The sequence below is a fragment of the Tamandua tetradactyla genome, chromosome 6 (assembly GCF_023851605.1).
Source record: "Tamandua tetradactyla isolate mTamTet1 chromosome 6, mTamTet1.pri, whole genome shotgun sequence".
NCBI classification, from domain to species: Eukaryota; Metazoa; Chordata; class Mammalia; order Pilosa; family Myrmecophagidae; genus Tamandua; species Tamandua tetradactyla.
In genome coordinates, this window is record NC_135332.1 from 142,781,501 (window position 1) to 142,796,185 (window position 14,685).

Below are 14,685 nucleotides of genomic sequence, written 5' to 3' on the forward strand. Positions count from 1 at the left end.
CACTTTACCCAAATCTCCTTCATTCCCCTTCTCCCTTTAGACCTAGGGGCCATGTGATTGTTCTACTTTTTACTAGGTTTCTCCTCTATTCCCTATGTTCCTCTACACCTCAGCCTCCTCAAATGATCCTTTGTCATTAAACCCTTCCTCAGATGACTCTAATTTGAGTATACTTTCAAAAGGGTTTTCTGTTGGAACCCTGACTGACACCGAAAAAGAAGGTTTATGGAAAGAAGGAGAATTAATATTAGAAAATAAATCCTCGGTGTCTCCCCTCTGTTTGAAAAGGGAGAGTACTAACAAATGTTGTATGAATCCAACAGGAGGACATTTGGCCTACATAATCTCATTCAACTCTTTATTTAATTCTATGAAATGTCCTCATCACAACAGACAAGTCAGCACTTGCCCAGCCACCACTTGTCTAAGTTGACACACGAACATGACCATGACACCCACGTTGGGGAAACATACAATAACATAAGAACCTAATTGGTAATTGTGTTGGTTTAGAGCTGTTATAGACCCCAGAAAAGGCCATGTTCTTCTTTTTTTTTAAATATTTTTATTGATAAATCTTAACATGCAAACATTCCATATATGATGTTACAACAATGGCTCACAACATCACATTGTTGTGTATTCATCACCATGATCATTTTTTAGAATATTTGCATCACTTCAGAAAAAGAAAGGAAAAGAAAAAAACTCAAATACACCATACCCCATACCCCTCCCTCTCATTGACCACTGGTTTTTCCATCTACCCAATTTATTTTAAACTTTATCTTCATGGTTAATTTTTTTACCCATATTTTTTCACTCATCTGTCCATATCCTAGATAAAAGGAGCATCAGACACGTGGTTTTCAGGATCACACAGTCACATGGTAAAAGCTATATCGTTATACAATCATCTTCAAGAAATAAGGCAACTGGAACACAGCTCAACAGTTTCAGGTACCTCCCTTCGGCCATTCCAATACACCATAAACTAAAAAGTATGTGCTGGTTTGAAAGGATGTATGTACCCTAGAAAAGCCATGTTTTAATCCTAATCCCATTTTGTAAAGGCAGCCATTTCTTCCAATCCTTATTCAGTACTTTATGTTTTAAACTGTAATTAGATCATCTCCCTATAGATGTGTCTCAATCAAGAGTGGTAAGTTGGATTAGGTGGAGACATGGCTCCATCCATTTGGGTGGGTCTTGATTAGTTTACTGGAATCCTATAAAGAGGAAACATTTTGGAGAATGGGGGAGATTCAGAGAGAGCAGAGAATGCTTAGAGTCTACCAGCCAGCAACCTTTGGAGATAAAGAAAGAAAATGCCTCCCAGGGAGCTTCATGAAAAGGAAGCCAGGAGAGAAAACTAGCAGATGACGCTGTGTTAGCCATGTGCCTTTCCAGATGAGAGAGAAACCCTGACTGTGTTCACCTTGTGCCCTTCCAGCCAAGAGAGAAACCCCAATTGTGTTCACCATGTGTCTTCCACTTGAGAGAGAACCCCTGAACTTCATCGGCCTTCTTGAATCAAGGTATCTTTCCCTGGATGCCTTAGCTAGGACATTTCTATAGACTTGTTTTAATTGGGACATATTATCAGTTGCAAACTAGCAACTTATTAAATTCCCCCTTTTTTTAAGCCATTCTGTTTCTGGTATATTGCATTCCAGCAGCTAGCAAACTAGAACAAAGGGATATCTATGTAATATGTAAGAATAACCTCAAGGATAACCTCTCCATTCTGTTTGAAGTCTCTCAGCCACTGAAACTTTATTTTGTCTCATTTCTCTCTTCCCCTTTTAGGTCAAGAAGGCTTTCTTAATGCTTGATGCTGGGTCCCAGCTCATCCCAGGATTTCTGTCCCACATTGCCAGGGAAATTTACACCCCTGCCTGGGAAAGCTGTGTTCTTCTAATCCATCCCTGTGGGGGCAGACCTGTTGTGGGTGGGAACTTTTGGTTCAATTGAGAACTGATCCACCCCATTCATGGTAGCTCTTAATCCCATACCAGAGCCCTTTATGAGAGAACAAAGAGAGAAATGCCCAGAGACATTTGGAGAGAAGCATTGAAACCAGAACCCAAGAAAGAAGGACTAGCAGACATCACCATGTGCTTTCCCATGTGACAGAGGCACCCTAGATGCCAGCAGCCTTTCCTCAGAGAAGGCATCTTCCTCTTGATACCTTAATTTTGGACATTTTTTATGGCCTTGGAACTGTAAATTTGTAACCTAATAACTCCCCAATGAAAAAGTCAACCCATTTCTGGCATATTGCATTCCAGCAGCTTTAGCAAACTGAAATAGATTTTGGTACCAGAAGAGTGGGATGCTGCAATTTGCAAATACCAAAATATGCTGGAACGGTTTTATAAATGGATAAGGGGAAAATTCTGGAAGAATTGTGATAAGTTTAATAGAAAAGGCCTAGACTGCTTTGAAGAAACTGTTGATAGAAATACCGACGCTAAAGGTACTTCAGATGAGGCCTTGGACAGAAATGATGAATGTGTCATTGTCAACTGGAAGAAAGGTGATCCTTGTTTTCAAGTGGCAGAGAAAGTCTAAGTGCAGATAGGGTGGGCCAGAGAAGGCCAATGAGAGGGCGACTGAGGAAGTGAGGGAGTGAAGCCAGAACGTAAAAGAGTGAGCTATGCAGACATCCAGAGGAAGAGAATTTGAGGCCAAGGGAACAATATGGCCTGGAGGTGGGAGTGTGCTTGGTATGTTATGTGTTACTGAATAAAAGGAATTGTTTTCTCCTGAATTACTCAGAAGGAAAAAAAAAAGTGCCTTAAGCCTCTATTTTAATTTGGCTGTGGAAACCCAGCCTGAAGTTTTCAAAAACAATATAAATAATTATGCAACCTGCAAATAAGAGGGAGCAACATTCAGGAACAAATGAAAGCTGTAGAAAAATTTGAGATCCAGAGGAAGGGTCATTCAGCTTCATTTAACTATGAAAGCAAAGTAATCTCTTTGTGCTTCCAACCATTCTGATAGAATTGAGATTAAGTAGGTACTTTAATTATGCTAGCAAACCGTTGACCAGATTTCTCATCTCCAAAACAAATGTTGAGAGAAATGAGTGCATTCTTTGTCACCGAATACCATGTTTTAGGGGTAGAAATTATTAAGATAAAAAATGTCCTTTTTATACTAGTTGCTATTCATTAAAACTATAAATTTATATTTCTCTTTTTTCTCATTTTTATATTAGTTTGAAGATTAATATTAACAAATGCTAGTTAATCTTTTCTACTATTACCAGGCAGAATTTGAGGCACAGAGAATGCTCTGTTCAAATATATTACGTTATATAATTTTTCATTTGCAGGAAATTTGGGAAGTGATTCCTTTTGAGAGGAAATTTTATAAAGCATTTTCTCTTTATCCACTTCTGTTTTCTAATTTAATTAATAGTTATCCTAGAACTAGAATGTTGCATTTGAATTTTAACAACCATCCACTTCCATCATAGCAATCTTAAATTTTTATTCCACTTATTTGTTTCTATGGTTAGACCATAAACTCTAGCCTGAAAAATAAGGAAGTATCTTATTCATATTTGTCATCTCAGGAGTCCTGCATATCAGTTAGCCACAAGTAACAAGTCAAAATGACTTTTAAAACAAGACTAGAAGCAGGTGGTTCTAGATTTGACGTAATTCTTTGACTTCCATTTCCTGGTCTGCTGTGCAAAGCAAGTTCTTTTCAGGCTATCTCCCTCCCCTTCAATTCCCAAGATACTGGCTGCCAAGTTTCCAAATATCACATACAGACAAGGCAATGTCCAGCAACCAAAAAAAAAGAATTATTTCTGTCTGAAAACCACTTTTAAGATGGAAGTAAAACCTATTCTAGAATCTGCTCTGCAGACGTCCCTTCATGTCCCATTGGCCAGTAACGTATCACAGACCCATCACCAAATGTACTGGTTTGATTATGTACCCTAGAAAAGTCATGATTTAATGTTGATCCAATCGTGTAGGAGCATTCTCTTAATCCCTATTCAATAATGTAGGTTGGAATCTTTTGATTAGACTATCTTCACGGAGATGTGACACACTCAGTTGTGGGTATTAACTTTTGATTAGATGGAGATGTGACTCCACCCATTCCACCTGGGTCTTGATTAGTTTACTGGAACCCTTTAAAATAGGAAGCATTTGGAGAAAGCTTCAGAATGAAGAGAGAGCGACAAAAGAGCCACGAGACCCACGAGAACACACACAGCCAGAGACCTTTAGAAATGAAGAAGGAAAACATCCCTTGGGGAGCTTCAGGAAACAAGAAGCCTGGAGAGAAAGCTAGCAGACATCACCATGTTTGCCACGTGCCTCTTCAACTGAGAGAGAAACCCTGAACTTCACTGGCCTCTCTTGAGTGAAGGTAACCTCTTGTTGGCACATTAATTTGGGCCTTTTTATAGACTTGCTTTTATTGGGACATTTTCATGGCCTGAGAACTAATAAATTCTGATTTATTAGTAAATATTATTACTAATTATTATTAGTAACTTAATAAATTCCCCTTCTTAAAAGCCGTTCTGTTTCTGGTATATCGCATTCTGGCAGCTAGCAAACTAGAACACCAAACATAATTAAATGAATTGTGAGTCCCTCTTGCCCTGGTGCTCAGCTAGAGCTGAGGCTGAGGTGATCCTTCACTGGGGCTCATGTCAAGGAGAAGTATGCAGAGGAGAAAAAAAATGGATTCCATCATGTGGAAAGAATGGGGAAATTGTAATAGACAAGAAGCCTACAATGTCTGCTACAGTTAAGTGCCTGAAACATTACAAGCACTGAATAAATGTTTGTTAAATGACTGAATGGATCACCATACAAAGAAAACATCAAGAAGTTTAAGGGATAGAGTTAATCCATAGACCATATATTAAAGAAAAATAAGTCAAGGGATTGAGTAAAACCCTAGAATGAGCTGAGAATTAACATCAAGGGATTCAGAGAACCTTCTCAACCAAAAGGGGGAAGAGTGAAATGAGACAAAGTGTCAATGGCTGAGAGATTCCAAACAGAGTCGAGAGGTTATCCTGGAGGTTATTCTTATGCATTAAGTAGATATCACTTTGTTGTTCAAGATGTAGTGGAGAGGCTGGAGGGAACTGCCTGAAAATGTAGAGCTGTGTTCCAGTAGCCATGTTTCTTGATGATGATTGAACAATGATATAGCTTTCACAATGTGACTCTGTGATTGTGAAAACCTTGTGTCTGATGCTCCTTTTAGCTACTATATCAACAGAAGAGTAGAACATATGGAATAAAAATAAGGAATGGGGGAACAAATGTTAAAATAAATTTAGTTTGAAATGCTAGTGATAAATGAAAGTGAGAGGTAGGGGGTATGGTATGTATAATCTTTTTTTTTCCTGTTATCGTTTTATTTCTTTTTCTGTTGTCTTTTTATTTCTGTTTCTAAATCAATGCAAATGTTCTAAGAAATGATGAATATGCAACTATGTGATAATATTGAGAATTGCTGATTGTATATGTAGAATGGAATGATATGTTAATATTTTTGTTTGTTGTTTACTTTTTTAATTAATAAATAAAAATAAATTTTAAAAAAAGTGTGCCAGTTATTTTCTCTCAGCTCCAAACTTATCCTTCATTGCCTGCTCTGTGAACACAGAGCTAGGCCCTACAAAGTTTTTAACACCTGGCATGATGTTAAGTTTTTTCAGTAGAGAACACTGGAGAGCTATTGCAGAAGAAAACTTCCTAGTTTGGATGGACTCTCTTGGAGGCCCCTGCGCCAGAGGCTATTTCTCCCATGTCTAGACCCTGAAACATGGGCGACTTCAGAAACATCTGGCTCCTGCAGCACACGCAGTTTCTCCAGCAGTGCAGGGTGGCAGCAGTACTGAACAGCCGATAATTTACCTTCCACCGCCACCACCCTGCGCCAATATATTCCTTGTACAGTGTTGCAGTGAAGTGCCTCTATTGAGACACTTCCCATGAACAGCTTCCACTTGTACCCTCTAGGAAGGATTTCCAGCAAATTCCACCAGCATGGCACCACAGCAATTTCTCTGCCAGAAATCAGATTGGACCCTGGCTGATACAGAGAATAATAGCAGTAAATCTCAGACTCCTCCATAAACTCAGAAAATGATTGATAAACTCAGACTGATTCCATTTACAGTTCAATGCATAGTTATCTACACTAGATACTACACCCTTAAAAATTATAGAGGACCTTAAAGAGCTTTTGTTCCTATGGGATACAGCTATTAATATTAAGAAATTTAAACTGAGACATTTTTTTAAAACACAAGAATACACAAGCACACACTCCATTAATCATCAGAACAAAGACATCATCACATGTCATGTAGCGTCTGCAAAATTTCACTGTATACTTGTGAGATAATAGAGTGAAAAGTGCAAATAATGCCTCAGTACTGTTTGAAAATAGTTTTGACCTTGTGACCCCTGTAAAGAGTCACAGATATGCCCAGACCACACTCTAAGAACTACTGATCTACACTAGATTTATAGAAATACAATAATTAAGGTGTATGGTGGAGGGCATTAGGGGGGGTTTATAAGGAGCATACCATTGTTTCCAATTAGGATCCTAACAACAATGAACTTCTGGGTTTTCATTAACTCCTAAAATTCTCATGCAATATATTTTTTTCTTCAATGATTTTTTTATTGAGATAAAATCATCCAAAGTATACAATCCATGGTTTACAGTATCATCATAAAGCTGCGCATTCATCATTACAATCAATTTTCAATCACTTTACTCCAAAAGCAGTAAAAAAAATAAAAACAAAAATAAAAAGAACACCCAAAACATCCCATACCTCCATACCCTTTATCGTTCATTTATTTTTTTGCTCTATTTTTTTCTTACCCATCTGTCCATACACTGGATAAAGGGAGATTCAGTGACAAGGTTTTCACACTCACACGGTCACGCCTTAAAAGCTCTACAGTTATTCAATCATCCTCAAGGATCAAGGCTACTGGATTATAGTTCAACAGTTTCAGGTGTTTTCCTCTGGCTACTTCAATGCACTAAAAACTGCAAGGGATATCTATATATTGCATAAGAATAATCTCCAGAAAGAACACTTGACTCTATTTGAAATCTCTCAGCTACTGAAACTTTATTTTGCTTCATTCCTCTTCCTTCTTTTGGTCAAGAAGGCTTCCTCACTCCCATGATACCAGGTCCAGACTCATCCCTGGGAGTCATTGCTATATAGGGGGAAGGCAGTCATGCAATATTTTGTTATTTGTCTTTTTAAAGGGGTGTTAGTTTAACAGAGATGGGGTTTATTTTAGGTTCTTTGTTTCGTGAAGCCACTTTTTAAACACTACTCTACTGATTCCCTTGTTTTAAACAGTATGATTAACTTCAGTATTTTCTATCTTATTCTATTTAATTTCCAGACTGAGGTCTGCCCTATGAAGCTCAGACTTGCTAGGCCCTGTAGTCACGTGAGCTAATTCCTTGTAATAAATCTCTTTATATCCTGTTGAATATAACAGGATGCAAAACATATATCCTGTTGGATCTGTTTCTTTGTAGAACCCTTGATTAATACAGTGTCACTGGATAAAGGGCAGTTTATTTAGGTTTGCTCAAGGCAAGGTGGGTTGAACAGACTTAAATAAAAGAACTATTTACACAAGTGTGGACAGAGTTAGGAGAAACTAGTAAGAGATGGTGAGCAGAAAGCCTTAAAACCCCAGGCCTGAAGAGGAAAGTAGAGGGAGTTGACCAACACATGGAGACCTGGAGAGAGGCTATCCTACAGAAGCTCTGGCCTTGGATAATAACATACAACCACTGCCCACAGTGGGAAAGAGCCAGAAAAATAAATATCCTGACCTTTCTTCCTCTTGTCCTCCACCCTCCTGTTTGTGACCCCATCGGCTGAACTCAACCAGAAGCCAAAGGCTCGTAGAGCTAGATAAAGTACATAGAGCCACAGGGCAGCCTTCTGAGTCACACAACCCCATAGAATAGGGGGGAAAATAGGACTGGAGGCACAACTAGAGAGTATCCCACAAATTCATCAACCACTCAATCCTCACAGCATCAAAATACAAGCAGGAAGTGCATTGCACAAGGAAGAGGGGTGGAATTGTTTTGTTTTTTTTTTCTTGCATGGCAGGTATCAGGAATCAAACCCAGGTCTCTGGCATGGAAGGCAAGAACTCTGCCTGCTGAGCCACTGTGGCCCACCCAGAGGGGTGGAATTCAAAGAAAAATGAGAGATAGGAATTTAGTTAAAGGAGGCATTTTCCTGTTTAGCCAAGAGACAACACGAGGGAAAAAAAGCAGAGGCCAGAAGCCATAGATTGAAGGCTAGATAAGACTAGCCCAGATCAATGGATGAAATCTGCCAGCTTCACAAATGGGTGGAACCTATCCAAATGACTAGCCGGTGAATCTGCTTCAGTCAAATCTCATTAATTGAGAAATATGGGTCACAATCAGAGTGAAAATTCCAGAGACCTGCAGAATAAGTTTGAAGTTGTCTTCTGAGCCGACGCCGTCATGAAGACCAAAGATGATGATGACGGTGACAACTGCCTTGAGAAGAACACAGCCACTATGGCTAACATTTATTGAACTATTGTTATGAGCCTGCTAAGGTTTTGAGAACTTTTACACCTACTTAGTTACTTAACTTTCACCACAAGTCAATGAGGTAGATGTGTCACAGAGTGGTTAAAGAGCACAGAGAGGTGAGATAACTTGACCAAGATTTCACAGGTGGTAAACAGAAAAGATGGAACAAGGTTTCCACACTAGGAAACTATAGATCAGAATAGAAACTAAAGGGTCCGGGGTAGCTATAAACTGAAATGCTGCCAGAACCCAAGGCCAGAAGGGACAATTAGGGAAAGAAAGGGGGTGGGGAAGGGGGTAGGGAGGAAGGAAGAAAAGGTAACAAAGGTATCTGTTGGGATCTCCCAAACTGGATAATAGGATGCGAACCTTCATTCCAATAGATTGTTGGCTCCACAGATCTCCAAAAGACTACTTTGAATTCCTGGCGGGGATGGATAACATATTCATGATTACTTTCACCACATTCTCACCGGCAACAATTCAGACTTAAAACAGCCCCTTCCTCATTTATCTCAAAAATAATCCCACTCACAAAACAGGAAGTGGTGATGGGAAGATGGAAGACAGGGTTTATATCTCATAACCAAATAATTTAAGGTATTAGGCATATCTATTTTTAAATGTCATGCACTATAAAGAATTTCTCCTAGTCCTTCATTCAAAATTGTCCCTAAACTCACCACATCATGATCTCCATCTCATCCTCCTAGCTTTCGTCTTCTCCAAGCCTGCTAAATTACCCCCAAGAACTCTAATTCTTCCTTTATCTTTCAGGATAATACAACATTTCCTGGCCTTTATCCTAAACTTATCATAGAACCCAGAAAAAAAAAAGCCTTCCATTTTATAAAATTCACTCTCCTAATGCATCAATTAAAAGGAAGAAATAAAAGCCTTCTGCTGTGGATAAAGGTAAATTCCAGGATAAGCTGAAGCTATCTCCAAACACAGCAGTAATGGGTTGAGACCATGAGCACAGGACTAGAATTAAGGAAAAGAAAATGTAACTGAGAAGTTAGGATTTAACAAAAATGATCATGATTACTGAATCATTGTATAGATATTACTTTTTACTTTCTAGTATATTAGATAGATAAAGGGAAATACCTGAAATTTTAAAACTTTTACCCAGCTGCCTTGATCTCTAATAATGATTGTATAACTATATAGCCTTTATCTTGTGAACCTGTGGTTGTAAAAACCTTTGTGACTGATCCCCACTTGTAACCCCTCATCCTGTTTTTCAACTTTAGAGTCTTATGAACACCAGCAACAGCCCCTTAATGTTTATTAATAATGCCAGTCCAGAACTAACCCAGCCCAATTCCAAAACTATCTTACAAGAGGGAGCTGGATCTAACCAAAATGGGCCTATCTGACATGTGCAGTTACTTAGACTTTAAACTATAAGTGACCTATACCTCACTGTAGTACTAAAAATCACACCCATAATCACTGTAAGGCCACCATTTTCTTACATATGTTCTGTGACTAGGCACGTATTCAATCTGTGAGTGCTCATAATGAGATCATCTCTAATATCATCTTGAGCTATTGTGCTCATTATCCTAAAACCTGCCTATCTTTTGCTACTATAAAACTATCAGAGTTGCTGCAGTTCTTGCTGCTTTCAAGATTCTCTCTTTCTCTTTAACATCTGACATTCTGATTAGTAAGTGTCTTGGAGTACATCTATTTGGATTCATTCTCTTTGGGGTACACTGCACTTCTTGGATCTGTAATTTTAAGTCTCTCGTAAGAGTTGGGAAATTTTCAGCGATAATTTCCTCCATTAGTTTTTCTCCTCCTTTTCCCTTCTCTTCTCCTTCTGGGACACCCACAACATTTATATTCATAGGCTTCATAATGTCATTCAATTCCCTGAGACCCTGCTCATATTTTTCCATTTTTTTCCCTTATGTTTTCTTTTGCTTGTTGAATTTCAGATGTCCTGTCCTCCAGTTCACTAATCATATCTTCTGCCTCTTGAAATCTGACTTTGTAGGTTTTCATTGTTTTTTCATCTCTTCTACTGTGCCTTTCATTCCCATAAGTTCTGTGATTTGTTTTTCAGACTTTTTATTTCTTCTTTTTGTTCATTCCTTGCCTTCTTTATATCCTCCCTCAATTCATTGGTTTGATTTTTGCTGAGGTTTTCCATGTTGTTCGAACATTCTGAATGAATTGTTTCAACTCCTGTATCTCATTTGAATTGTTGGTTTGTTCCTTTGACTGGGCCATATCTTCAATTTTCTTAGTATGATTTGTTATTTTTTGCTGCTGTCTAGGCATTTAATTACCTTAACTAGTTTATTCTGGAGATTGTTTTCACTTTTTTATTTCCTAGGATTTTCTTGCTGGATGATTTTTGTTGTCTATCAGTTCTTTGACAGTCAGTTCAGCTTATTCTAGACCTCTAGCTTTGGTTTTGTTTAACGGAGGAGAATTTTTCAGTTCTTGTCTTCTTGTTTCTTGCCCTGCCTGTATGGTGCCTTTCCCCTTCCCCTTAGGAGGGTCTACTTAGGTATTATAGACCCCAGTCAGATTTTCCAGACCAAACTGGTCACCTCGCAGGAGGAAAGTGTCATCTGTATCAGTTTTCCCTGAGGATGAGACCCAGTAAATTAAAAGGCTTTCCTATGAAGTCCCTGGACTCGGCATTTTTCCTATCCTGCCCAGCATGTGGTGCTTTTCTGCCTGCTGGTCCCACAGCATGAGGTGATACAGTACCTTTAACTTCAGCAGACTCTCCCTGCTGGGGGTGTGGTGGAGGCAGAGGAGAGGTTGTAGGCAGGCTTTAATCACTTCCCTTTTCTAGACCCTGGGGTCTGAATTCCTTGAGGGAGGGAATCTACCTGAGCTGGGCCCCACCCCTCTCCAGGGGAAGGCACAGGCTCCAGAGAAGCTCTCAGACAAGACTGTTTCTGCCTATGCTGGAAGCAGTGGAGCCTGAGAAGCCTTGCAACTGCATCCAAAGAGAAATCAATCTGTAGAAACACAGCCACAAAAGAGAAAAAGAAAAATCCTTTTCAGAACAGGACCCCATTCCTTGGGTTTGCCAATCAAGAGCTTAAGTTGGTATGTTGCTCTGTGTATCTCCAAGTCTTGTGTGCCTCCTCCTTTCCAACAGGGCCCAGACATTTTCAGATCCAAAAGAAACCTGTTTTTTTTTTTCTCTTTACTTTTTCGATCAGCCCTGCCCCCTCTGCACTGGGGCAAAAACCAGCGACCTCTGCTTTTACTCGAGGTTCAGCTGAGCTGGGGGCCTATTTTTACTAGTGAGAATTTGTTGATTAATTCCACAATTGGCGTTTGGTTGTGCTCAGCCCCTGCTGCTGGTAAAGTCCCTTTCCTTTCCCCGCTAGGAAGCAGCCTGGGGTGGGGAGTGGCACCAGCTGCTGTAACTTGGGGAACTCATGGTTCTGGGAGGGCTCACAGCTGGTCCAGCTTGTCCAGACTGGGGTTCACTGTGTGTCCGGTCACTGATGTGGCCCCAGGAGTTGTTCTGTACTGTTCCTGGCTATTTACTAGCTGCTCTGGAGGGCGAACTAAATCCCACACCTTGCTTATTCACGATCTTGTATCAGATTCTCTGTGATTGATTCTTGAAGAAAACTGAATAAATATATAGCTTTTAAAATGTGATTGTGTGATTGTGAAAACCTTGTGTGAGATGCTCATTTTATCCAGGGTATGGACAGATGCGGTAAAAAAAAGGGACGGGGTAAAAATAAATAAGTAATGGAAATAAAGAGTGAAAAATGGGTAGATTGAAATACTGTGGATCAGTGAGAAGGAGAGGCAAGGGGTATGGGATGTATGAGGTCTTTTTTTTATTTTATTTTTTTTGGAGTGATGCAAATGTTCTAAAAATGTTCATGGTGAAGAATACACAACTATGTGGTGATATTCTGAGCCATTGCTTGTATAATATGGTTGCACTGTGTGTGTGTGGGTATTTCTCAATAAAAGTATTTTTTTTTAATTTGAGCATATGCTTCACAAAAGAAGATACACAAGTGCCAAATAAGCATATTAAAAGAACCTCAAAATCAAGAGTAATTCCAGAAATATATTTTTAAACCACAATGAGATACTACAATTAAATAGCATTAAAAAAAACTGCCCATACTACCTATTTAAAAGAATGTAAAGAAATTGGACATTTCACAATATGCTAGTGTGAATGTAAAACTGTCCAACCACTTTGAAAAAGAGTTTGACAGTTTCTTTAAAAGTTAAATATTCAAGATGGTGGTTTAGCAATGTGCGTGTTTTAGTTCGTCCTCCAGATAACTGCTAAATAACCAGAAACAGTACAGAACAGCTTCTGGAGCCACGTCAGTGACAGGACTCACAGTGTACCCTAGTCTGGACCAGCTGGACCGGCTGCGAGCCTCCCCAGAACTGTGAGTGCCCAAAGCCGTGGTGGCTGGTGCTCCTCCCCCACAGGCTGCTTCCCAGTGGGGAAAGGAAAGAGAATTTAACAGCAGCAGGGGCTGAGCCCAACCAAACACCAGTTGTGGCATTAATTAACAAATTCTGACTACTAAAAATAGGCCTGCAGCTCAGGTGAACCTGGTCAAATCGGAGGTCGCTCATTGGGCTAACAGGAAAAGAAAAAGAGAAAAGAAACAGAGGTTTTTGTGGCTGTTTCTACAAAGGCTTGACTGCCTATGGATTAAGCGGCAGAACTTCTCAGGCTGCAACTGCCCCAGGCATAGGCAGAAACAAATCCTTTCAGGGCTTGTTTCCAGCCCATGCCTTCCACAGGGGAGGGGTAAAGCCCAACTCTGGTGGAATCCCTACCTCAAGGAATTCAGACCCCAGGGCTTGGTAATTTGAAGCCATTAAAACCAGACTACAACCTCTCCTCTGTCTCCACCATGCCCCCAGCAGGGAAAGTCTTCCAGAGTTAAAGATGCTGCATCATCTTATGCTGGTGGGACCCGCAGGCAAATAAGCCCACATACTGGGCAAGTTAAGAAAAACAGGGTCCAGAGACTTCACAGGAAAGTCTTCTAACCTGCTGGGTCTCACCCTCAGGGAAAACTAATGCAGGTGACTCCTTCCCCCTGATAGGAGGCCAGTTTGTTTGGGAAAACCCAACTGGGGTCTAATACCAATGTAGACCCTCCTAAAGGTGGAGCAGGAAAGGCAACATACAAGTAGGGCAAGAAACAAAAAAACAAAAACAAAAAGGTTCTTCTCTGTTAAACAAAACCTAAGCTAGAGGTCCAGAAAAACCTGAACTGAATGTCAAAGAACAGATAGACAACAAATTTATCCAGCAAGAAAATACTAGGTAAGAGAAGTGAAAGCAATCTCCAGAATAAACTAATTAAGGTAATTAAATGTCTAGACACCAGCAAAAAATAACAAATCACACCAGGAAAATTGAAGATATGGCCCAGTCAAAGGAACAAACCAGCAATTCAAACACGATACAGGAGCTGAAGCAATTAATTCAGAATATACTAATATACTAACAGACATGGAAACAGAATATACTAACAGACATGGAAAACCTCATCAAAAACCAAATCAATGAATTGAGGTAGGATATGAAGAAGGCAAGGAGTGAACAAAAAGAAGAAATGGAAAGTTTGAAAAAACAAATCACAGAACTTATGGGAATGAAAGACACAGTAGAAGAGATAAAAAAAACAATGGAAACCAACAATGGTAGATTTCAAGACAGAACATAGGATTTCTGAATTGGAGGATGGAACATCTGAAATCCAACAAGAAACAGAAACTATAGGGGAAAAAATGGAAAAATATGAGCAGGGACCCAGGGAATTGAATGATAATACGAAGCACACAAATATACATGTTGTGGGTGTCCCAGAAGGAGAAGAGAAGGGAAAAGGAGGAGAAAAACTAATGAAAGAAACCAACTCTTATGAAAACCAACTCTTATGAAAGATTTAAATTACAGATCCAAGAAGTGCAGCATACCACAAACCGAATAAATCCAAATAGACGTACTCTAAGACACTTACTAATCAGAATGTCAGAGGTCAATGAGAAAGAGAGGATCTTGAAAGCAGCAAG